Here is a 27897-nt window from a genome sequence, read left to right as displayed (position 1 = left end):
TTACACAAGGCATCCCAACAACGTTTCACCAGGCAACGCCGGTCAACTGCCGTTTGTGTATGAGAAATCGGTTGGAAACTTCCCTCATGTCAGCACGTTGTAGGTGTCGCCACCGGCGCCAACCTTGTGTGAATGCTCTGAAAAGCTAATCATTTGCATATCACAGCATCCTCTTCCTGTCGTCTGCAGCACGTCATCTTCGTGGTGTAGCAATTTTAATCGCCAGTAGTGTATATGTTACGTTCCCCAGTGTCCCCCCTTAATAGCTGTAAGAATTATAGTAAATGAAAACTTTGATTCTAAACGCACTGTAAAAAATTATCCAAGGTCGTGTGGCACGAATGTGAAAGCACTAGCCTTGTAACATCATGTGGTACTTCTGAAAATAAAAATTTTGCAGTCTTTAAGTTAAAATTTTCCTCATATTTTAATTTTCATGGATGTAGAAGATTCTGTAGACAGCCGTGGAAAATCGCATGAATCCTAGTGAAGAAGCACTACATGACAAGTTTAATACAATACGAATAGAGGGTAGCAGAAGAAAGGCGAAAGTCGTGAGGAATAGGAAAAATGAGATTAACGATAAACTAAACACCAAAGTTGGGGATCAAAAGGCGAACGAAGTTAAGGAATTCTGTTGCTATGGAAGCGAAGTAATACGTGACGGACTAACCAAGGAAAGCAGAGTAGCAGAGGCAAAGAGAAGTCTCGGCCTGAAGCTGAGGAAGAAATTTCTGACAGTGTTCTTTTGGAGTATAGCATTACATGGTAGTGAATCAAGGACTGCGGAAAAATCTAAAAAGAAGAAAATCGAAGCATTTGGAACGTGTTGCTACAGAAGTATGTTGAAAATTAGTTTGAATGATGACATAAGGAATAAGGACGTTCTCCACAGAATCGGCACTGAAAGGAACATTTGGAAAACACTGACAAGAAGAAGCGACAGAGCGATAGGACGTGTGTTTAAGACAGTAAGAAATAACTTCATTGTGCTAGAGGGAGATGTAGGGGGTAAAAACTGTAGTAGAAGACGGATATTCTAATACATAATCAGGAACTAAGATACAAGTGCTGTTCTGAGATGAAGAGGTTGGGACAAAAGAGGAATTTGCGGCTGGTCGAATCGAACCATTCAGAAGACTGACGATTTCAAAAAATAGTGACTATAATATGTTGGTTCCCCTAATCAACTGGTTTAGTAACTCCAGGACTGCACATCGCGCTACAAAACCAAAGGTGCAAAAGGTCTGCTAAATAAACTGCCTACACTACGTTTGTTCGTCGTCTGCTAGAGTACCGCTGTGCTGTATGGCATCGTTAACAGATAGGATGGACGGACTACATCGAAACAGTTCAAAGAAGGGAGCTCGTTTTGTACTACCGCGAAATAGGGGACAGAGTGTCATGGATATGACAAGCGAATTGAGACAGCAATCACTAAAACAAAGGCGTATATCGGCGCGGGGGGGACCTTTTCACGAAATTTCAGTCATCAGCTTTCTCCTCCGAAGGTGAAAATATTTCATTTCCGTGCAGCTACATAGGGAGAAATGATCACAGTAGTAAAATAAGGGAAATCAGATCTCGTACAAAAAGATTTAAGGCAAAGGGCCCGAGTTTGAGTCTCAGTCCGGCACACAGCTTTAATCTGCCAGGAGTTTCAAGGTCAGACAGATAAGTAGGGCCAAAAGAAGGGATCCTTAACAAACAACTTTCGTGGGACATACTGCCGCCATCTTAGGTAAAATTTTCATTCCACTGAAACAGGCGAGGGGTACTGCTGGATTTGAGCATTTACACGCCTTAGAACAGATTCTGATGCAGCGAAGGGTACTTAGAGTGGCCCATCCTTGCCACTTTCTATTCCAGTCGTGAATGTTGCAAGGGAAGACTGAATATCGGCGAGTACACGAATAGGCTCAAATAGATCTCACGTTACTCTCATCATCATTTCGCAAGATATATGTGTGAAAAACTAACGTGTTGCACGACTTTTCTTGAACACTCTTGCCTCTCTTCTAGCGTATGCAGTGGAGCTGGCAGCATTTCCGTCTCGGTCTTGCACTCCCTGCAGTTAGTTTCACGAATTCATGTCACTGTTAATCTCTCCGAACGCATACCCCGTGATACACTACTGGCCATTAAAACTGCTACACCACGAAGATGACTTGCTACAGACGCGATATTTAACCGACAGGAAGAAGATGCTGTGATATGCAAATGATTAGCTTTTAGAGTATTCACACAAGGTTGGCGCCGGTGGCGACACCTACAACGTGCTGACATGAGGAAAGTTTCCAAACGATTTCTCATTCACAAACAGCAGTTGCCTGGTGAAACATTGTTGTGATGCCTCGTGTAAGGAGGACAAATGCATACCATCACGTTTCCGACACTGAGAAAGGTCGGATTGTAGCCTATCGCGATTGAGGTTTATCGTATCGCGACATTGCTGCTCGCGTTGGTCGAGATCCAATGACTGTTAGCAGAATATGGAATCGGTGGGTTCAGAAGGGTAATACGGAACGCCGTGCTGGATCCCAACGGCCTCGTATCACTAGCAGTCGAGATGACAGGCATCTGATCCGCATGGCTGTAACGGATCGTGCAGCCACGTCTTGATTCCTGAGTCAACAGATGGGGACGTTTGCAAGACAACAACCATCTGCACGAACAGTTCGACGACGTTTGTAGCAGCATGGACTATCAGCTCGGAGACCACGGCTGCGGTTACCCTTGACGCTGCATCACAGACAGGAGCGCCTGCGATGGTGTACTCAACGACGAACCTGGGTGCACGAATGGCAAAACGTCATTTTTTTTCAGATTAATCCAGGTTCTGTTTACAGCATCATGATGGTCGCATCCGTGTTTGGCGACATCGCGGTGAACGCACATTGGAAGCGTGTATTCGTCATCGCCATACTGGCGTATCACCCTGCGTGATGGTATGGGGTCCCATTGGTTACACGTCTCGGTCACCTCTTGTTCGCATTGACGGCACTTTGAACAGTGGACGTTACATTTCAGATGTGTTACGACCCGTGGCTCTACCCTTAATTCGATCCCTGCGAAACTCTACATTTCAGCACGATAATGCACGACCGCATGTTGCAGGCCCTGTACGGGCCTTTCTGGATAAAGAAAATGTTCGACTGCTGCCCTGGCCAGCACATTCTCCAGATCTCTCACCAATTGAAAACTTCAATGGTGGCCGAGCTACTGGTTCGTCTGAATACGCCAGTCACTACTCTTGATGAACTGTGGTATCGTGTTGAAGCTGCATGGGCAGCTGTACCTGTACACGCCATCCAAGCTCTGTTGACTCAATGCCCAGGAGCATCAAGGCCGTTATTACGGCCAGAGGTGATTGTTCTGGGTACTGATTTCTCAGGATCTTTTCACCCAAATTGCGTGAAAATGTGATCACATGTCATTTCTAGTATAATATATTTGTCCAATGTATACCCGTTTATCATCTGCATTTCTTCTTGGTATAGCAATTTTAATGGCCAGTAATGTAATAAATAACGCTTCCATTTGCTTCCAGTAGTCAAACGTGTAATCAAACAGTACAGAAGATCTTTCTACCTATTTATGCGTACTAAATCTTTTAGAATTGCTTTGTTAGTCGGCTACCAATCAGCGCCCCAAGCGAATATATTCTGCAAATCTCTCAGGTTCTCTGTGCGTGATTGACAAATGATGTGCTTCCGAGTGTTTTGCCGAGTTGTGCATAAAATAGATACAACAAATCGGCAGAACACCCGGAAGCATTCCATTAATCAATCGCAAATATTACTGCAATCCGTTAACATTTCTTGCCTTAAGAGATCCTTGTATACAACAGCAGCACCCGCGACTAGTTTCGCTGGTTTTCCGACGACGTTCTCCAGATAATTTACAATGCGGTAAGAACGAGTCAGGCTGGAATTGCTCCCTTTGTCAACAATATTAAGCTAATTAGCATGATTATCCTGAACTGGGAGTAGTTGGTTTTTAATAGTTCTCCAGTGTTCTGGATATCAGCCGTTGGATCGGAGTGTGTATTGAAATACTTTCTCATTCCGTAAGGTGGATGTTTCCGAATATTTACGTGGCAAATAATAACGTGATACCTATCGACAAGTGGCAGCACCCCAGAGAGCGTTGGCATTCGTAAAATGGTGACCCCATCCAAAGAGAATGGCTGTGACTGAAGCAAAAGCATATCAAACGTTAGCTACAGCGCGTTGAAAGTAAGAAACGTACAATATTTCGTGGCGCCACGCTGCTCAGGGTTTATGAGGGAGTAAAGCGCGGGATATCGTGCGATGAATTGTGAAATTATTCACCGTCTTTCAGGTTTGAAGCACTGATTAGACAGTTCTGTCGATTTTAAAGTTAATAGTGCTGATCAAGCGGGATCTGTGGACTTGAGATCCAAAATCCGCAAAGGGCGCGTGAAGTTATGGCTATGATTCTTTACACTGGCAGCTGACGATGACGCAGCAGCTGTAGGGTTTTGGTTGCGTTTAATATACTTTTCTGAGATTTCCCGGTTTCAGAATTGAAAGAGATTGTTGACATTCAGTAAACGAGATCATGGCCCAAAAATCACAGATCTCTGTAGCTCCCGCGGAAACTAACCAGTTGTATACGTCGCGAAGGTTTCTACACTACTGGCCATTAAAATTGCTACACCAAGAAGAAATGCAGATGTTAAATGGGTATTCATTGGACAAATATATTATACTAGAACTGACATGTGATTACATTTTCATGCAATTTGGGTGCGTAGATCCTGAGATATCAGTACCCAGAACAACCACTGGCCGTAATAACGACCTTGATACTGCTGGGCATTGAGTCAGACAGAGCATGGATGGCGTGTACAGGTCCAGCTGGCCATGCAACTTCAACACGATACCACAGTTCATCAAGAGCAGTGACTGGCATATTGTGACGAGCCAGTTGCTAGGCCACCATTGACCAGACGTTTTCAGTTGGTGAGAGATCTGAGATCTGGAGAATGTGCTGGCCAGGACAGCAATTGAACATTTTCTGTATCCAGAAACGCCCGTACAGGACCTGCAACATGCGGTAGTGCATGACCCTGCTGAAATGTAGTGTTTAGCAGGGATCGAATGAAGGGTAGAGCCACAGGTCGTAACACATCTGAAATGTAACGTCCACTGTTCAAAGTGCCGTCAATGCGAACAATAGGTGACTGAGACGTGTAACCAATGGCACCCCATACCATCACGCCGGGTGATACGCCAGTATGGCGATGACGAATACGCGCTTCCAATGTGCGTTCACCGCAATGTCGCCAAACACGGATGCGACCATCATGATGCTGTAAACAGAACCTGGATTCATCCGAAAAAATAACGTTTTGCCATTTGTGCACCCAAGTTCGTCGTTGAGTACACCATCGCAGACGCTCCTGTCTGTGATGCAGCGTCAAGGGTAACAGCAGCCATCGTCACCGAGCTGATAGTCCATGCTGGTACAAACGTCGTCGAACTGTTCATGCAGATGGTTGTTGCCTTGCAAACGTCCCCATCTGTTGCCTCAGGGATCAAGACGTGGCTGCACGATCCGTTACAGCCATGCGGATAAGATGCCTGTCATGTCGACTGCTAGTGATACGAGGCCGTTGGGATCCAGCACGGCGTTCCGTATTGCCCTCCTGAACCCACCGATTCCATATTCTGCTAACAGTCATTGGATCTCGACCATCGCGAGCAGCAAAGTCGCGATACGATAAACCGCAATCGCGATAGGCTACAATCCGACCTTTATCAAAGTCGGAAACGTGATGGTACGCATTTCTCCTCCTTACACGAGGCATCACAACAACGTTTCACCAGGCAACGCCGGTCAGCTGCTGTTTGTGTATGAAAATCGGTTGGAAACTTTCCTCAGGTCAGCTCGTTGTAGTTGTCGCCACCGGCGCCAACCTTGTGTGAATGCTCTGAAAAGCTAATCATTTGCATATCACAGCATCCTCTTCCTGTCGGTTAAATTTCGCGTCTGTAGCACGTCATCTTCGTGGTGTAGCAGCTTTAATGGCCAGTAGTGTATCTTATACACTGAGGAGATAAAAGCCATGGGACACCACCTATTATCCTTTTGCCCGACGCAGTGCAGATTGTCGACGTGGTATGGACTCAAAAAGTCGGAACTCCGCTGTAGAAATATTAACTGCGAAAGTGTTATCGGTGCAGGATTTTGTTCACGAACTGACCCCTCAGCGATGTTCGATGGGACACATGTCGGGCGATCTGGGTGGTCAAATCATTCGCTCGAATTGTCGCGTGGTGATATGACGCATCGATGTTTGAGAACATGAAGTCCATGAATGGCTGCAGAAGGTCTCCAAGTAGCCGGACACAACCATTTCGAGTCAATGATCAGTTCAGCTGCACCACAGATCCCAGGCCATTCCACGTAAGCACAACCCACAGAATTATGGAACCACACCAGCTTGCACTGTGCCTTGTTGATAACTTGAGTCAACAGCTTCATGGGGTCTGATCCACACTCGAACCCTACCATCAGCTCTTACCAAATGAAATCGGGACTCATCTGACCACGCCACTAAGAGAGGCGCTTCAGGCGTTGTCGTGCGGTTAGCAAACTGGCCAGACTACGGATTTGCAGTTGTCAAGGGTCCAACCGATATGGTCACAAGTCCAGGAGAGCGGTTGTAGCCGATGTTGTGCTGTTACCAAAGGTACTAGTCCACCCCATTAGCTGAATGGCCGGCGCGTTGAATTGCCACACACGGGGGCCCGGGTTCGATTCCCGGCTGGGGAGGGAGACTTTCTCTCCTCAAGGATTGGCTGTTGTGCTGTCCTCATCATCATTTCATCCCCATTGTCGACGCGCAGGACGCCCAATGTGGCGTCGCACTCAATAAGACCTGCACTTGGTGGTTGCTCAGATTGCTGTTCCTTATACGTATATATAACCGATTTACGAGACAGAGGGCCAATAGCGCTACTTTGGGGAACGCCAGATGTCACTTCTACTTTACTCCATAACGTTTCGTCAATTACTACGAACTGTGGCCTCTCTGACACGAAAGCCATGTAGCATAACTGAGACGATATTACATAAGCACACAATTTGATTACAAGCCGCTTGTGACTTGCAGTGTCAAAAGCATTTGCTAATCTATAAATACGGAATCAATTTGAAATCCTTTGTCAACGGAACTCAATACTTCATGTGAGTAAACAGCTAGTTGTGTTTCACAAGAACGGTGATTTCTAAATTCGTGTTGACTGTGTGCCAATAGACCGTTCTCTTCGAGGTAATTCATAATGTTCCAAAATCCTGCTAAATATCGACGTTATGATATGGGCTTGTAATTTAATGGGTCACTTCTACTGCCTTTCTCGAATATTGGTGTGACCTGTACAACTTTCTAGTCTTTGGGTATGGATCTTCCGTTCAGTGAGCGGCTATATATGGTTGTTAAGTATGGAGTTATTGCGTCAGCATACTCTGAAGGAAGCTAACAGGTATACAGTCTGGACGGGAAGACTTGCTTTTATTAAGTGATTTAAGTTCCATCACTACTTCGGAGATATTTACTTCTAAGTTCCTCATGTCGGCAGCTGTTCTTGATTCGAATTCTGGAACATTTACTTTGTCTTCTTTAGTGAAGGAATTTCGCCGGACGGTGTGGCCAAGCGGTTCTAGGCGCTTCAGTCTGGAACCGCTCGACCGCTACGGTAGCAGGTTCGAATCCTGCTTCGGGCATGGATGTGTGTGATGTCCTTAGATTAGTTAGGTTTAAGCAGTTCTAAGTTCTAGGGGACTGATGACCTCAGATGTTAAGTCCCATAGTGCTCAGAGCCAATTGAACCATTTTTTTGAAGGTATTTCGGAAGCCTTTTGTTTAGTAACTCTGTTTTAACAGCACAGTCATCGATAATATTTCCGTTACTATCGCACAGAGAAGGCATTGATTGCCTCTTGCCGCTAGCATACTTCACTCACGACTAGAATCTCTTTGGATTTTTCTCCACGTTTCGAGTAAAAGTTTCGTTGTGGAACTATTAGAAACATCTCGCATTGAAGTCCACGCTAGATTTCGAGCTTCTGTAAAAGATGGCCAATCTTGGAGGTTTTGTGTTCGTTTAAATTTGGCATTCTTTTTGCGTTGTTTCTGCAATAGTGTTCTGACCCATTTTGTATACCAAGGGTGATTAGCTCCATCATTTGTTAATTTATTTGGTATAAATCTCTCAGCTGTTGTAGTAATATTTCTTTGAATTCAAGCCACACCTGGTCTACTCTTACATTGTTAATTTGGAAGGAGTGAAGACTGTTTCTCAGGAAGGCGTCAACTGAATTTTTATCTGCTTTTTTGAATAGGTATATTTTTTGTTTAGTATTGGAGGATTTGGGAGTTACAGTATTCAGTCTTGCTACGACAACCCTGTGTTCACTAATTCCCATATCCGTTTTGAGTTCGCTACTAGCTAAGTATTATTTGTTGCTAAGAGGTAAAGTGTCTTTTCAAGACCGTTTGTTATTCGAGTGGGCCCATGAACTAACTACATGAAATAATTCTCAGAGCATGCGTTTAGCACAATTTGGGATAATGTCTTAAGCTTTCCCCGGGATTTAAACACGTATTTTCGCCTTTGAAGTTCTGTATCTCGGTAAATATGTGGTGTAAAGAAAGGTTAACCACTGTAAATGTTTCTAAAATGTAACTTTCTACCGAAGTGCATTATGTCATGGAGCGCAAGGGGAGATCTTTATAAACAGAAGACTGAAATAAGCAAAAATTTCGCAGTTTTTCGGTTCCTCTGAAGTCAGCGAGTGTTCTCGAGGTAGAAAAGTTGGATTCTGTGCTACAGACTACTTGTCCCTACCCCCATTTTGAGTACCCACCGACTGAACTACAAAGTGTTACAAGGCATTTATTTGTGGAGCAGCACTTACAATTATTTAACTCCGTCTTGTAGATCAAAGCGAAGCTACCGAGACTTCTAAAACTAGTTTTGCAATCATAGGGAGACGGAAATTGATCAGTGTCCGTTGATTAATGTTTCTTCTCTAACGAAGAGGAAAGGAACGTAAATTGTGTCCATTAATAAATGAATGTTTGCAATGTGAAGATAGAAGTTCAAATGCCAGCCAAGTGAAGAGACAACATAACATTTTGTGTCTTGAGTACTACACTGAACAACAAAAATTTTCTTCACCGGAGATCTGGTCGTGCAATATTTCATTCCCGAGCAGGCGTTTTATTTCATTTGCACGATAAACGACCATCAAGCGGTCAGGACTGCAACATGAGTGGTCTGCCAAGCGAGTGGATTCATTCTTATTTATCGAGTAACATGAGCTCTAGTACTCACAATTAAGTTACAAATTATTCTCCTGTTTGAATATTACGCAACGGAAACGGATAACGCACATCTGACTATTAAAAATTTACACAACTCTGACTGTTCACTACACATTGGCAATACCACATTTTCTTTCTTACCCAACGGCTTTGATCAACACGTGGCCATCGCACTGAATGTGAATGGCGCACACATTATAAATTCTGGATATCATGACAACATACTATTCGAAGGAAAAGGCCACCAATCTTTTTCTTTTCACTATCTTTTTTATTCCGATAAATTCTATAACCTAAACACACCATTACATTCTCTACAACAATTACACATGAGAAACTCCGCCCAGTGGGCATGGCTTTACATTGGTGATTCTCTATCTTATGGTCTCGTAATTATCTAACAGTACAGTGCACTTTCTGGATAGGATGGTGGATCTTCTGCTATATCCCACACTTCGACTCTCACACCCATCATCACGAAAATTTCCTCCAGACCGAGCGGTACAAAAGGAACATGCATAACCCACTGCCTCTGAACCTATCTTGCTACTCTCCCATGCAAACCACACATATTTAAATTACATGAAATACATCACACTGGCAACATACAATACAAAGAATAGTCACAACGTTATAATCACATCACTTTCAGCTTTCCCACTTCAATTAGTATTTATCCCAGTTTCACACGACACTGCCCCACTTCGTAATTTTTCTTTCCTACTAAGAACTCTGGAGGATATATGCACGTCTTCCTGTGCAATGCAAGCCAAGTGGCGTTGCTGGATAGACGGCTGACTCACCTTGCTTCTCTCTCAGAGTATTATAGTTTGAATCAAGCATCACACGGAAACATAACACGCAAAGTAATATTAAGAACATATTCATCACACACGCGAGTCCTCAACTGATACCATGGACGAGTACTTCTCTTTATCCTTTGTCTCATACACAGATTGAGACTCACACAGTACTCACCACGTGGAAGTACTCGTCTCTAATTTCAAGTCCTGCACACGCCATTTCTTAAATATTTCCAACTTATAGTACATACGCTAGTAATTCAGCTTAACTTAAGCACTCGGAAGTATTTCAACTTATTGCTACACGTGGTTTCATTGTAACCGTTGGTCACTTCCGAAGATTACTACGATCCCCTTAATATTACCTGCCTGACATTTAATTCTCCCCACAAAAGTTCCTGAAATAGAGAAATTATTATTCCAAACTACTCTTAAGTTTTCCACATGCATACCATTCTCGCCACTCTTTTGTCTTTACGGAGCACACCTAAGACAGGTCTTACCAACACAAGATCCAGCGCCAGAATGCTGAAACATGGCCGTTCTTCAGGTCGGCTCGCACCTCCGTCGAGGTGGGGGCGCACCATGTCACCGTATTGGTCAGCCACATTTCAGGCGCACAAAGCTCAGGTAAATTTCATCTCTTTGGTTCCACCAAAGGTGACCAAAGGACCGTCTCAAAGATGATCATATACTGCACATTCACTTTCCTCGGTTAGCAGACGACCATACATTCATCCATGTCACAGATCTCACCAAACTGGGTGTAGGGATCTATTTTGTGGGAGTGCACATGTGATCAATTAAATAAATAAATTGTCATTCTTTCCTACACTGGTATCCGGCTTCGGTGTATTAAGTGAAATTGAGTTATTATTACAAAAAATATGTTGTTCCGACAAGAATAAGGAAGAATGTTGTACCTATTTTCAATGTCGGGCGGTACTGTACCCTTTCAGCTTAAACGCTAGAGGCTTTCCTGTGATGTCTTGTTCTTTTCAGAACGTTTTAAGTTGGAATTAAATTGGAGAGAATTCCTGACAGAAAGCAGCATAGTTCATGGAAGTGGTACTGGAAGGAGAAGAGGTTGACCAATGAAAATGCCTGTACTCTGTTCCTGAGGTTGATTGTTTGGAAGGTCTCAATCTTTATAAAAATTCGGGAATTTTCGGTGGCTTACAGAATATGGGATTCGGTTGGCAGCTCTTTGGTGTGTGGGAGTCAGGTCGTCGGCCCCGTAGGCCGCAGGTGATCTTTGCGTATTTCGAGAGCTAGTGATGCTCAAGTACGGTCAGAATTGTTCAACCAGTATAGAAGACTCAAAAGAATTTGAAAGTGCGCCCCCGTGCGCGGTTGATGATTCTGATTAGTCACTTTCGATTTTATAGGCAAACATTTGATTTAGTACGTTTGCACGTGATAAACCGCAACAGCATTCGTATCAAATGTTGGAGCTATTTTTAGCAGGCCGGAACTAGTTTCTAATGAAAGAGACGGACTTGTCAAGGGTTAAATCATGCTAATAAAAAATGGTTCAAATGGCTCTGAGCACTATGGGACGTAACACCTTAGGTCATCAGTCCCCTAGAACTTACAACTACTTAAACCTAACTAACCTAAGGACGTCACACACATCCATGTCCGAGGTTGGGTTTGAACCTGCGACCGTAGCGGCCGCCCAAATCATGCTAACAAACTGCAGTTGTTTCCTCGTAAACTCGAGGTGTTCTCGGGTTCTAGCAGCATGTGGAATCTTGTACCGCATGCGAGTGAATCTCCGTGCAACGCAACACAAAACATATTGTCTCAGAATATGGTATGTCCCTTGTATTTACATTAGCGACTCTAAGCTTCATTCCTTTAGCATATGTATCAGAGTGCAGTAAGATAACAACGTTCTGCATACCCAGTACAAGTGATGCGCTTTCTGCTTCATATTTGTTGCGTAACATTAAGACATTCTGAGCATTCGCATAAAGTGTTTATACTTAAACTTTCGCTACTAGCCGGCCGAAGTGGCCGTGCGGTTAAAGGCGCTGCAGTCTGGAACCGCAAGACCGCTACGGTCGCAGGTTCGAATCCTGCCTCGGGCATGGATGTTTGTGATGTCCTTAGGTTAGTTAGGTTTAACTAGTTCTAAGTTCTAGGGGACTAATGACCTCAGCAGTTGAGTCCCATAGTGCTCAGAGCCATTTGAACCATTTCTTTCGCTACTTGCGCCTACACACCCCGGTTCCCAGAACTCCTGAAGATAGAGTTGACTATAGATGTTGTATCACAGACACGGCCCCTTTGACTGTTCAGAGATGTCACTAAACCCGGCCAAAGACGCAAACAGCCATGCACGAGCAGCGCCTATTAGACGGAGGGAGCCCGGCAGCCGATCAGTTCCAGCCATTCCACTAGAAAGGGATACACGGCTCGTGTTGTCTGCAGTTCAACCATGCCTAGACGGCCAGTACCGCTGTACGATCGCGTCTGCATTGTTACTTTGTGCAAGGAAGGGCTCTCAACAAGGGAAGTGTCCAGGCGTCTCGAAGTGAACCAAAGCGAAGTTTTTCGGACATGGAGGAGATACAGAGAGACAGGAACTGTTGATGACATGCCTCGCTCAGGCCGTCCAAGGGCTACTACTGCAGTGGATGACCCCTTCCTACGGATTATGGCTCGGAGGAACCCTGACAGCAATGCCACCATGTTGAATAATGCTTTTCGTGCAGCCACAGGACATAGTGTTACGACTCAAACTGTGAGCAATAGTCTGCATGATGCGCAACTTTACTCCCGACGTCCGTAGCGAGGTCCATCTTTGTAACCACGACACCATGCAGCGCGGTACAAATGGGCCCAACAACATGCAGAATGGAGCGCTCAGGATTGTCATACCGTTCTCTTCACCGATGGGTTTTGCATATGCCTTCAACCACACAATCGTCGGAGACGTGTGTCGGAGACGTGGTTGGAAGCAACCCGATCAGACTGAACGCCTTAGAGACACTGGTCCAGCGAGTGCAACAAGGTGGAGGTTCCCTGCTGTTTTGGGGTGGCATTATATGGGGCCGACGTACGCCGCTGGTGGTCATGGAAGGCGCCGTAACGGCTGTACGATACGTGAATGCCATCCTCCGACCGATAGGGCAACCATATGGGCAGTATATTGGCGAGGCATTCATCTTCATGGACGACAATTCTCGCCCCCATCACGCACTTGTGAATGACGTCCTTCAGGATAACGACATCGCTCGTCTAGAGTGGCCAGCATGTTCTCCAGACATGAACCCTATCGAAAATGCCTGGGATTGATTGAAAAGCGCTGTTTATGGACGATGTGACCCACCAACCACTCTGAGGCATCTACGCCGAATCGCCGTTGAGGAGTGGGACAATCTGAACGAACAGTGCCTTGATAACTTGTGGATAGTATGCCATGACGAATACAGGCATGCATCAGTGCAAGAGGTACCGGTGTGTACAGCAATCTGGACCACCACCTCTGAAGGTCTCGCTGTATGGTAGTACAACATGCAATGTGTGGTTTTCATGAGCAATAAAAAGGGCGGAAATGATGATTATGTTGATTTCTATTCCAATTTTCTGTGCAGGTTCCGGAATTCCCCGAATCGCGGTGATGCAAAACTTTTGTTGATTTGTGTATTTACCGTATGGGTACCCAACTTCACAGGAATGATGTTCAGACTGAACTCTGCAGGATTTGCGTTGTTAGTAGTGTCAGTGTCACTACTTGCCAGTAGGTGCCGGTACTGGTACAGCGACGTAGGGTTGAAAAACAAGAATCAGTATGAATTACAGTTGCAGACAGTCGACATCGCTCTGGACAAGGTGAGCAGAGGTTTACTGGTAGAGCTGTTCTATCAAAATAACAGCAATAGTGCTGCTGCTTTTTCAAGTATCGAGACATTGCTCTTGATGTAACTCGGTTACACATGTAACACATGTGGAGGCAATCGAATCATATGCCGATCGTTCCAAATGGCGTAGCAACCAAGATCATCAGATGTGAAAGCGTGTGATCTACAGCTGTGGGGATACCTGAAGTAGAGGGTTTATCAAGGGGAAACTGACACACGTGTGAGGTTGAAGATGAGCATAGCGACAGAGGTAGCCAACATCCCACCTGAGATGTTTCTGGGAGCTTGAAACCGGTTTCCAGCTTCTGGGACTCTTTAATTAAAGAATCCGTGGAAATAGGTCGTGCTGATAATTTAATGAATCGTGGTAACAGCTTTCAGATGGATAAAAATTGGAATCCAATTATTAAAATTATGCGGTCACAACGGAATTGACATGCTCAGTCGATACTCAGCGATTAGTTTGTTCTTACTTAACCACTGAGGGCAGCACACACAACTTGGCTGCCTCGTGCATGTGACCTCCTAACGCATGCGCCGTAAACCGCGAGTACGATTCGCATGCGCTGAATTCGCTATAAATACCATGATTTGCATCAGGTCTCTTCAGTACTTCGTCTAGTTTCCTGAGGATGGCTGGACATCTCTGGGCCGAAATATCGTGGCAGAATGTTGATGGGATCCGGCTGCAAACCCGAAAATTACTGGAAGAAGAAATATGCCGGGAAAATTTCAGAAGTCACATCAACTGTTACCCCTCTGGTTGCACTTAAAATATGTTTGTTTCAGTGGTTGATTCATTATTTCTCTTCCGCATGTTCTACAACGTTTCATTGTACTAAAATCGTTCATTTTTGATGGGAACCCTCTCAAGTAGCGGAAGTTTAAACATCCTGTATTTTGCTTTTAATGTTTGGTGTCTGTTATGGATACATATGTGTGGGTGACAGATTAGGGGCTAACAAGCCACAACCGGTTGGTAATAAACAAATACTAGGGTGTAATACTTTATTTTATTCCTTGTTACTGTTCCTGACTGCCGGCCGTAGTGGCCGAGCGGTTCTAGGCGCTACAGTCTGGAACCGCGCGACCGCTACGGTCGCAGGTTCGAATCCTGCCTCGTGCATGGGTGTGTGTGATGTACCTAGGTTAGTTAGGTTTAAGTAGTTCTAAGTTCTAGGGGACTGATGACCTCAGATGTTAAGTCCCATAGTGCTCAGCGCCATTTGAACCTTTTTTTTTTTTTTTTTTTGTTCCTGACTACCAATCTTTAATTAGTCGACGAAAGTGAATTAGCAGAAGATACATAAAAGTTTTGCAAATGCTCGACATTGGGAAACAAAAAATATATTCTATATCAAACAGTCTGCGCTAGCACATTTTAAAGCTACACATCGCTAGTGACGTTGACTGGCTACTGTAGTCCGATTCACTAACGATGACGGTTCGCGCCTGTCGAGGCACGGACGGGAATAGCATTGTTGACAGCTCCAAGCGACGGTTGCGGTACGCGAATGTGCGCGCTTGCCGCTTGAAGAAAGCGTGTATCCTGCAAATCATTTCTCTCGTTTGCTTATCCAGAATTTATCACTTACCACGACCGGCAATGACATCTTAACAAATGAAATATAAATTTACTAAACAACTCGCTACGATCACGTTTAATGTTCGCATTAGCTACGGCTTTCACAGCAGAGCGCTCATTGGCTGTCGGAGTTACGTGAGATATGAGCGCAGGCCAGTCCTACACTCGACCTCCATCGTCCATGGCTTCATCAGCAGTACTACGAATTTAAACTGTTTCCCACTGTACAACGGTCAGAAATACATCATACTTTCACTATCATACGCTACGCTTGAAGAAAGCGTGTATCCTGCAAATCATTTCTCTCGTTTGCTTATCCAGAATTTATCACTTACCACGACCGGCAATGACATCTTAACAAATGAAATATAAATTTACTAAACAACTCGCTACGATCACGTTTAATGTTCGCATTAGCTACGGCTTTCACAGCAGAGCGCTCATTGGCTGTCGGAGTTACGTGAGATATGAGCGCAGGCCAGTCCTACACTCGACCTCCATCGTCCATGGCTTCATCAGCAGTACTACGAATTTAAACTGTTTCCCACTGTACAACGGTCAGAAATACATCATACTTTCACTATCATACGCTAGTGATACTAAGGGCCCCATTAAATATAACAAATGTATTTGTAATTTCTGCTGCGAGTATGTTTCTGGAAAAATTCATTATTTCACGAGATAAAGGAAAGAAGCTTAAACAGTATGTTGGAAATATAAATGCTTGCTGCACTTTCTGTCAATATTGATGGTGGCCAAATATGTTCAAATCCGAAAATGATAGAAATGAGATTTTTTGCGGAAGTTTCAGTGTATATCAAAGGATAAGGTAACATGAAATGGAGCTGGTGTGTTGGTTGCATAGGCAAGAAACTGAAACTAACTGAGGCAGAAACTGAAGCTGTATGTGAGAACGATTTGGGCGAGACTCGGTATCAAATGTGGGCATAAGCTTATAGTCTATAACTGGATCGTTCTGTCAAGCACCAGACTCACCCGCAGATGTAACCGAAATTTTCAAAGAAAATCTCAGATGGCTGGTACACATATTCCCCATCATACTATCATCACAAGAGGGGGCTTTGATCATCCAATAATGAATAGGAAAACTTACAGTTTTGTAAGTGGCGGGACGCAGAAGACATTCTTCGACATAATATTAAAAAACCAAAAAGATTGTATCAAGAAAAATCACTATTTCGCGACACAGAGCAGAAGCATAGGTACATAGTTGAAGCAATTAGACTGGTTCACGCTGGGACGACATCGATACGATAGAGGACGTATCACTGTCGCATGGCCCATAAAGTGTAAATATCTGTGGAGTGAGCATTCGCATAGGCAGAACGAGAATTCTCCCCTCACCATCTACTGTAGCTCAAGTCACGTGATTTTGGGACGGCGCATTTTAGCCCATATAGCCCACAGCGTATCCTGAGTGTTATTAGTTCGCCTTCAGTAATGTGAAACTTTGTATACGCGTTTTACAGACGTCTTAACCGTTTGATACTAGGAACTGAATTTGGCTTGAAGATGTGAAGAGCAATGGTACTGTGCTTTTTCGCAACAGTATTATAGCTCAGATTCCACTTTGTTTACGTTTTTTCAGCAACAGGATAAGAAACGATAGCCAACAACTTTTTTTTACATTTTCTATTGCACTTATTCAAACTGCCGGATTTATGTTGTAATTAATTCAGTTACAACACGATAAACGGCGCCCAAGTGTCACTGAAAAGAAACGAATTTGGAACTATGAAACTGTTGCAGTAATTACGGTAACAGATTTGCACAACTTGCTTTTCCATTATTATTTTCAATTTTTCTCCATTTATCCTTGTGATTTTTGTAGACAAGTAAAGTATCAGTAACATTTTTTCCCATCCCATCAGAAAAGTAAAACCATACACTACGCACAAAAAAATAAAAAAATACGGGATCAGTGCCCGAATTCTCGAGTAATAATTAAAGAAGGAACAGCCAACAATATTTTTTTAGGTTTTCTGTTGCACTTATTCATGTTGTCGAATCTATTCCAATTAATTACGTTTATATATAGGAAACTGTCTCATGAATAAGTACTCAGATCACATAGTGGTTTGAGAGCCTGCATAAATTGAGAGAACATTTATCACACTGTCATGTATAAATTTTATCTGCATATGGACATGGCACCAATATGTGTACACCGACTGGCAGCTTACTCAAACACATTTGCACATTTCTGTAGCACTTGTCTCTTAAAAACTGGGCCATAAAACCGCGGAAAGTATCTCTGCTCGAGAAGACTTTATAATTCCGAGTCTTGATATTTTTCGAAATATAAAGTGGCTCATCTCAATAGGAAATTTACAATTATACATTTGTTGTACACGTCTATGAACAGTAACTGGTACTCCTTTCACACACCTTTCTTTACATTCATAGTAACTACAATATTGTACCGTAGTTGCTGCTAAAACTCAGACGTGCAGAAACGTAAATGGAAATGCCGTATGACTAGGGCCTCCCGTCGGGTAGACCGTTCGCCTGGTGCAAGTCTTCCGAGTTGACGCCACTTCGGCGATTTGCGTGTCGAAGAAACGTATAACACGAAGTGAATACGTGTAATATACAAGTTTCGCTATTACCACTATTCGTACACGGGCAGCAGCGTCCTACAATCACACGATTAGACCCGTTTGATGTTGCGAACATGCACAGTAGTCTATGCTCTCTCCATAGATATAGATAGTCAATGGTATGGTCCGGAGTAATATGGAGTGCTTGTCGGTGCACGCAATACGTACAATACACGGCGAGGGATAGTTCAAGTCATCCGAAGCATCAAAAAAACTGTTTTATGACAATGAAGCAAAGCTACATGCGTCTCTGTAGTTAGTTTCTCAGTTATACTTTTACTTTTCGCATAAAAAATTTAAAACTACGTTTCTGGGATTCTCCGCTATGCAGTCCTTTTCATTCGATTTTGAGGAAAAGTATTCCTTGAAAAACTGATTTTTCCTTATTTCGTATTCTGGTATCACAGCTTGATAATGATCTGGTTTTCTGTACGTTAGTGCCATTAGATATTGTGACATTTCCAAAATAAGTAAACTACTGAGCACATTTTGAAAAATTTGCAGTGAAGAATGTAGTCCCTGGCCAATTTACGTTTGTTGGGTCCTTAAGTCATAGACTGCTGGGTAAGATGTTATGGGCAACATATGGAAATCCTTTTTTAACGATGGAAGGAAAGGCTTTTTCCAATCACGAGAAAACTGCGAGACACCAGAATGGAAAAGTGTGTGTAACACTTGGATCCAGCTGTTATCTTTATGAAAGCTGCTCATATATTCTTTAACTACCACCTTAACTTGTGCAGACTGGAGAAATGAACGCTAAGAGAATTAATAAAATGACCCTGTAAGTGAATAGTAAAAAGTCTTACATACACACCATAATTTAATAAAGTTACTAATCAGTCTCAGTTGTAATAAAAGTGGGCACGAACTTAAATTTATCATCTGCTTACTAAATCATAAACAAATTAAGTGTCGCAAAGAGACATATTTGATGCAACAAACATGCAAATTTACGATGCTTTAGTAGAACAAGGGCACAAGATAATGATTTTGAGAATTAGGGCTGGCAGGTTTTTTAAAGGGCCACCTACTCTGAAATACTGAACACATTAATCTATTATTAGTGGGTCAGTCAAACGAGATAAAGATAAATCCCGATTGCGCGACAGAATTCCGATTAGAAATGGGAAATCTGTGAAAAATCAACCAGCAAATTCGTGGGACTGTTGTAAGACGTATGCGTTGCCGGCGATGGGCGAGGCATGACAGAGTCTCTGACCAGAGAGTAGTATGTCGTTAGTTGTTGCTTGTCGCTAGTCTGCGCGAGTCGACAGTAGTAGTCTTGAGTCGGCGGCAGTCGACGCGTGTCGGCTGTGTGCTCTGCTCGGGACTCTGGTCAGGACTCTGCAGGATGAGTATTGTTGTAGAAGGTAAAGAAGCAGCCTTGCGCATATCTAATAATGTATGTTAATTGTCATTTAATTTGTTCCAAAAATGCCCCAATAATAATTTTTACAATATAAAGTAACTTTTTTAAAGAAAACCATTCATTTCAATTTAAAGAATATTTCCAATGCATGATCATTCCTTCCAAGAATCAAAAAAAATATACGCCAGCACTGCACGAAGCTGTGTCAAAAAATTTCTACATAAGAGCAGATATATTTGCAGTTTTTTATTGAGATAAGAATTTTTGCTTTTTTTAATTCAGAATACAGGGCCGAAGGCCAGCGCTGCTGTCCTCATAAAATTTATCAGGTTACTAAATTTTTTTATTATTTTGATGTTTAGGAATTTTTCTGTTTCGAACTTAACATTAAACGAGAAAAGAATTTTGTGGTTACATTAAATGTGAATGCATTTCTGCACACAGATTATAAATGGGAGACAATTTTGTTCAGAGGTTATAATATTAGAAAAATTCATTTAATTATTAATTTTGTGGGGAGGTTACACTGTAGAGCCAAAACGAAAGCATACACTGCTGAGGGCGTCAGAGAAGAATTACAGGTCTCTGTTACGCCGCGGCTGCAAATACTTTACCACCAAGTTCTCAGGCAGTGTGTAGACAGCGAACAGGAGTCGGATGGTGCAGCCCCTGACCTCTCTACTGCTGGGTTCTGTGATGATCTATGACTGGGAATAAAACCTGGCGAAATAAATTCTGCAAAGAATCTAAGCCTCTGTCTGCATCGCCGAGACAGTCCTACTCCCAAGTCTGCGAAACAGTATATCCAGGAGGAGACACTATAAATACACCTATTCTCCCTGGCGGTCCACAGGGGACACACTGTCTCGAGCACAGTACACCGACACCATACTTGAATGGTTACAATCGTGGGGAAAATGCGCCAGTCATCCGCGTTCAGTGCACTCCACAAAATCTCATCACGTTGGATAGCAACATTTTCGTACCTATAGTGGTCCTGGCCGCCAGTTTTCATCAGGGCTTTCTGACGTCGCATTGCTCTTCTTAAGTAGCCCAGTCAACTCCCTTCATTTCGCGAGCCACGCGAAAGTAGCTGAGAAAACCGCCGCCAAAAACGAACAAAATATCGCCCGACACTAGGCGCCAGTGTGTTCAATGTTCAAATGTGTGTGAATTTCTAAAGGACCAAAATACTGAGCTCATCGGCCCCTAGACTTACACACTACTTAAACTAACTTATGCTAAGAACATACACACACACCCATGACCAAGGGAGGACTCGAACCTCCGGCGGGAGGGGCCGCGCAGTCCGTGACATGGCGCTTCAAACCGCGCGGCCACTCCGCGTAGCGCGCCGGTGTGTTCACACCTCGGCCGGCCGGTGTGGCCGTGCGGTTCTAGGCGCTTCAGTTTGGAGCCGCGTGACCGCTACGGTCGCAGTTTCGAATACTGCCTCGGGCATGGATGTGTGTGATGTCCTTAGGTTAGTTAGGTTTAAGTAGTTCTAAGTTCTAGGGGACTGATGACCTCAGATGTTGAGTCCCATAGTGCTCAGAGCCATTATTTTTGTTCACACCTCAGATCACGAGAACCACTAAAATGAATACTACACCTGGAGTCGGCCAAGAAAAGACGGCAAACATCAATAAAAGGCTTACAGCTGGCTCCAGGAAGTCACGTTCGCCGTCGCTTCATGCCTAATACAATGGCCAAGAGGGGTAGCAGGTCGGCTGCCATGAGGAGCCGCCATACGCCATTGTCCGCTTCCCAGTCGTATTCAAAGAAACGTTAGCCTGGCCCGGCCTCACGTTTTTCTGCCATACTCAACACAGGTGCCCCTCGTCTAACCCGAGTACACCCCTGCAGGGACAGAAGAGCAAGCAATGTCGCAACACCAGTTGAAATATCACAAATAAAAATCACAGCCCTCATTACCGGTTCCATTTGCAGCAATGACCTTTCTCGGCTCGCCCCTTCTGAGACACATTAATAAAACGATATCAAAACAAAAAAACTGAGAAAAAAATAAGACATAACAAAAGAGGCCTGTAAGCTCTGAAAATACGTAAAATACAGGGTGTTTATAAATGATTATCGGGATTTTAACGCTTTATAATATTTATTATATTAAACTTACAGCTATAAATGATATGTCAAATGGAAGAGCAACTCAAACAGTTCAGTTTTACCAAGAACCTAATAAATGTTCAATGTGAGCACCATTTGTCACACGGTACACATCAAGTCTATATCCGAGTTCTTCCCAAACGTTGATAAGTGTGTCTTCAGTGACCGTAGCAACAGGTGCTTCAATCCGGTTTCTTGCACTACTGGCCATTAAAATTGCTACACAAAGAAGAAATGCAGATGATAAACGGCTATTCATTGGACAAATATACTATACTACAACTGACATATGATTAAATTTTCACGCAATATGGGTGCATAGATCCTGAGAAATCAGCACCCAGAACAACCACCTCTGGCCGTAATAACGGCCTCGACACGCCTGGGCATTGATTAAAACAGAGCTTGGATGGCGTGTACAGGTACAGCTGCCCATGCAGCTTCAACACGATACCACAGTTCATCAAGAGTAGTGACTGGCGTATTGTGAAGAGACAGTTGCTCGGCCACCATTGACCGGAGGTTTTCTGTATCCAGAAATGTCCGTACAGGAGCTGCAACATGCGGTCGTGCATTATCCTGCTGAAATGTAGGGTTTCGCAGGGATCGAAATAAGGGTAGAGCCACAGGTCGTAACACTTCTGAAATGTAACGTCCCCTGTTCAAACTGCCGTCAATGCGACCAAGAGGTGACCGACACCGATGGCACCCCATACCATCACGCCGGGTGATACGCCAGTATGGCGATGACGAATACACGCTTCGAATGTGCGTTCACCGCGATGTCGGCAAACACGGATTCGACCATCATGACGCTGTAAACAGAACCTGGATTCATCCGAAAAAATGACGTTTTGCCACTCGTGCAGCCAGGTTCGTCGTTGAGTACACCATCGCAGGCGCTCATGTCTGTGATGCAGCGTCAAGGGTAACCGGAGCCGTGGTCTCCGAGCTGATAGTCCATGCTGCTGCAATCGTCATCGAACTGTTCGTGCAGATGGTTGTTGTCTTGTAAACGTCCCCATCTGTTGACTCAGGGATCGAGACGTGGCTGCACGATCCGTTACAGCCATGCGGATAAGATGCCTGTCATCTCGACTGCTAGTGATACGAGGCCGTTGGGATCCAGCACGGCGTTCCGTATTACCTTCCTGAACACACCGATTCCATATTCTGCTAACAGTCATTGGATCTCGACTAACGCGAGCAGCAATGTCGTGATACGATAAACCGCAATCGCGATAGGCTACAATCCGATCTTTATCAAAGTCGGAAACGTGGTGGTACGCATTTCTGCTCCTTACACGAGGCATCACAACAACGTTTCACCAGGCAACGTCGGTCAACTGCTGTTTGTGTATGAGAAATTGGTTGGAACCTTTCCTCATGTCAGCACGTTGTAGATGTCGCCACCGGCGCCAACCTTGCGTGAATGCTCTGAAAAGCTAATCATTTGCATATCACAGCATCTTCTTCCTGTCGGTTAAATTTCGCGTCTGTGCCGCGTCATCTTCCTGGTGTAGCAATTTTAATGGTCAGTAGTGTAATTCAGGGAGGGCTGCTGGTAGCGGAGGCACGTACACACGATCCTTGATGAAGACCCCAAAGGAAAAAATCGCATGGCGTTAGGTCGGGTGAACGTGGAGGCCATGCAAAGCAAGCCCTGTCATTGGGCCCCTTGCCGGCCTATCCAGCACTTGGGTACAGTGAAGTTCAACCAGTGCGTACTTCGCTATGCCAGCGAGGCGGCCCTGGTGCCAAACACAACTGTTTGAATGGCTCTCAGCACTATGGGACTTAACTCCTGAGGTCATCAGTCCCCTAGGACTTAGAACTACTTGAACCTAACTAACCTAAGGACATCACACACATACATGCCCGACGCAGGATTCGAACCTGGGACCGTAGCGGTCACGAGGTTCCAGACTGCAGCGCCTAGAATCGCTCGGCCACCCCAGCCAGCCACAACTGTTTGAGTTGCTATTTCATTTGACATATCATTTATAACTGTAAGTTTAATGTATTAAATATTATAAAGCGTTAAAACCCCGATATTCATTTATAAGCACCTTGTATATTGGATGTTGTTCATGACGAGGTCCGCAGCTACGTGCCAGCGTGCTGTCATTCTCTTTTTCGTAAGCTGCCGATAGAAACCAATGGAGCCGGCCGAAGTGGCCGCGCGGTTCTGGCGCTGCAGTCTGGAACCGCGAGACCGCTACGGTCGCAGGTTCGAATCCTGCCTCGGGCATGGATGTTTGTGATGTCCTTAGGTTAGTTAGGTTTAACTAGTTCTAAGTTCTAGGGGACTAATGACCTCAGCAGTTGAGTCCCATAGTGCTCAGAGCCATTTGAACCGTTTGAAACCAATGGTGGACATGAATTACTCAAATGAAAAGATACTGGGAGTCATTAGCTGATGGTACTGACTGGATGTTTTTGAGTCTATGCTCCCCGATTACGGGAAAGTCTGTGACAGGTGTGAATCAGATCTGACAACTAAATTCGTGTTACTTCTGAATTAGTAGCTGGACGGAGCTGACAAGGGAAACTCCCCATTACAGCCCACTCAGATTTAGTGGTAAATTGGCCCATTGGATAGCCCGTCACAAAACTGAACACAGATCAGACAAGAAAAGAGGAAGAAGGTGTACAGACTATTGGAAAAAGAAGCCAAATACACTCCTGGAAATGGAAAAAAGAACACATTGACACCGGTGTGTCAGACCCACCATACTTGCTCCGGACACTGCGAGAGGGCTGTACAAGCAATGATCACACGCACGGCACAGCGGACACACCAGGAACCGCGGTGTTGGCCGTCGAATGGCGCTAGCTGCGCAGCATTTGTGCACCGCCGCCGTCAGTGTCAGCCAGTTTGCCGTGGCATACGGAGCTCCATCGCAGTCTTTAACACTGGTAGCATGCCGCGACAGCGTGGACGTGAACCTTATGTGCAGTTGACGGACTTTGAGCGAGGGCGTATAGTGGGCATGCGGGAGGCCGGGTGGACGTACCGCCGAATTGCTCAACACGTGGGGCGTGAGGTCTCCACAGTACATCGATGTTGTCGCCAGTGGTCGGCGGAAGGTGCACGTGCCCGTCGACCTGGAACCGGACCGCAGCGACGCACGGATGCACGCCAAGACCGTAGGATCCTACGCAGTGCCGTAGGGGACCGCACCGCCACTTCCCAGCAAAATAGGGACACTGTTGCTCCTGGGGTATCGGCGAGGACCATTCGCAACCGTCTCCATGAAGCTGGGCTACGGTCCCGCACACCGTTAGGCCGTCTTCCGCTCACGCCCCAACATCGTGCGGCCCGCCTCCAGTGGTGTCGCGACAGGCGTGAATGGAGGGACGAATGGAGACGTGTCGTCTTCAGCGATGAGAGTCGCTTCTGCCTTGGTGCCAATGATGGTCGTACGCGTGTTTGGCGCCGTGCAGGTGAGCGCCACAATCAGGACTGCATACGACCGAGGCACACAGGGCCAACACCCGGCATCATGGTGTGGGGAGCGATCTCCTACACTGGCCGTACACCACTGGTGATCGTCAAGGGGACACTGAATAGTGCACGGTTCATCCAAACCGTCATCGAACCCATCGTTCTACCATTCCTAGACCGGCAAGGGAACTTGCTGTTCCAACAGGACAATGCACGTCCGCATGTATCCCGTGCCACCCAACGTGCTCTAGAAGGTGTAAGTCAACTACCCTGGCCAGCAAGATCTCCGGATCTGTCCCCCATTGAGCATGTTTGGGACTGGATGAAGCGTCGTCTCACGCGGTCTGCACGTCCAGCACGAACGCTGGTCCAACTGAGGCGCCAGGTGGAAATGGCATGGCAAGCCGTTCCACAGGACTACATCCAGCATCTCTACGATCGTCTCCATGGGAGAATAGCAGCCTGCATTGCTGCGAAAGGTGGATATACACTATACTAGTGCCGACATTGTGCATGCTCTGTTGCCTGTGTCTATGTGCCTGTGGTTCTGTCAGTGTGATCATGTGATGTATCTGACCCCAGGAACGTGTCAGTCAAGTTTCCCCTTCCTGGGACAATGAATTCACGGTGTTCTTATTTCAATTTCCAGGAGTGTAGAATGCGTGGACGGTCAAAATTTAAGATGTTCAATACTGAGCAAAATTAATTACCATCGCGTCGTGGTTGTGTGGTCACGTTGTTAGACTGCGAGGGGGAGATGAAAGTTCAAATCTCCATCGTGCCTCATCTTTTTTTTTTCTTTTTTCACAAAATTACGAAGTGTCCGTCCGGTCATTGACATGTCTGTTCGCTGTATTCCAATTTGTGTATGTTAAATGCTGTACTGTCAATTTGCAACAGCGACGTGTAACGAAAGGATCTCCAGGCGTACTTACCTCATGTTTCTTAGACACAGGTACGACAAGTTATGCCTCTTGCGTTCCGTTTTGGAAGTTTTGACTCTTAAATTCCATCGTTGTAACATAGTTCACACCCGTCTATTTGTTGTTTTCGTTTCTGTGAGAGGTCTTTGCGGCATCTCGGCTGCTCTCAATATTCATCACAGAATATGAATCACGTGGTAAGAATATATTACCGTCACAAGTAAATGTGATGAATAGTGAGAGTAGGCGGGATGCCGAATGGACCACTCACACAAATGAAAAGAACAAATAGACGGATGCGAACTATGTTACAACGAAGGAATTTAAGAGTCAAAACTGTATAGAACAAATAGGAGGTACGAACGTCTACAGGTCCCTTCGTTACACGTCACTGTTGCAAACTGACATTACCCCACGACACATACACTAGTTCAATACAGCGAACACACACGTCAATGACCGGACGGACACTTCGAAATTTTGTGAGAAAAAAGGGGGCACGAAGTTCCGACTGCTACTCATTGATGATGGCTGATCTCAATTCAAATCCAGCAACGTTTCTGCTGAATAATCCTCAAGCTACATCACATACTGTAAGTAGGCTGTTTATGTTTTCTTATTGGCAACGTTACGTAACGCTCTGTATGAAAATCACTGGCTGTGCTGTGTGCAGTCTGTGGCTAGATTGCATTGTTGTCTGCCATTGTAGTGTTGGGCAGCTGGATGTTAACAGCGCGTAGCGTTGCGCAGTTGGAGGTGAGCCGCCAGCAGTGGTGGATGTGGGGAGAGAGATGGCAGAGTTTTGAAACTTGTAAGACTGGATGTCATCAACTGCTATATATAGTATGACTATTAAGGTAAATACATTTTTTGTTCTCTATTAAAATCTTTCATTTGCTAACTATGCCTATCAGCAGTTAGTGCCTTCCGTAGTTTGAATCTTTTATTTCGCTGGCAGTAGTGGCGCTCGCTGTATTGCAGTAGTTCGAGTAACGAAGATTTTTGGTGAGGTAAGTTATTTGTGAAAGGTATAGGTTAAAGTTAGTCAGGGCCATTCTTTTGTAGGGATTTTTGAAAGTCAGATTGCGTTGCGCTAAAAATATTGTGTGTCAGTTTAAGCACAGTCTTGTATAATTTTCTAAGGGGACGTTTCATATGTCGACCCTTAGCCGAGGATACCTCACTGGAATCTTCTGATTTTTTTCTTGTAGTTTGTGTAATTAGTGTAGCTTTTGTTTATTGCTAGCGCGTAATTGTAGAGAGAATTTCCTTTGTAGTTGTAGTTTTTCATTCTTGTACAGTAAAACAGTTGTGGCATGCATGTAGATTTGCACCAAGTATTTCGCAGCTGCGCTTGCAATTAACGAGATATCATTTTCAATGCTATGTTAATGTGCTTTCTTATTTTGCTCTTCAAATTGTGCTTTTCTGTGTTGTCGTGTGAAATATTGTGACAATAATGGCGTGTGAAAAACGTAATACTAGGCTCCAAAGTAAACTGAGAAATGACAGTGAAGACGAAGGCAGTGTGTTAGCGCCACCGTGTAATGAATTAACTAATGTTCAAAGTAGTAATTTGGTAACTGTGCATAGGGAAATGGAGCGGGCGGCAAACAATGGTGTAGACAGTGAAACAATTAGTGAACAGGGAAGCATTATCGATCGATCGGTGGGCAACAGCCCGCCTCAGGAATCGGGAATGACAGGACACAATTTTGCAAATACTGCAGATTCCGGTTTTGGGTCCTCACCGTTTTCTCAAATAAGTCAAGACACATTTTCTGCTTGTCA

The sequence above is a fragment of the Schistocerca nitens genome, chromosome 4 (assembly GCF_023898315.1).
Source record: "Schistocerca nitens isolate TAMUIC-IGC-003100 chromosome 4, iqSchNite1.1, whole genome shotgun sequence".
Lineage (NCBI taxonomy): Eukaryota > Metazoa > Arthropoda > Insecta > Orthoptera > Acrididae > Schistocerca > Schistocerca nitens.
The sequence above is the reverse complement of the archived record's forward strand: the minus strand, read 5'-3'. Positions refer to the sequence as shown.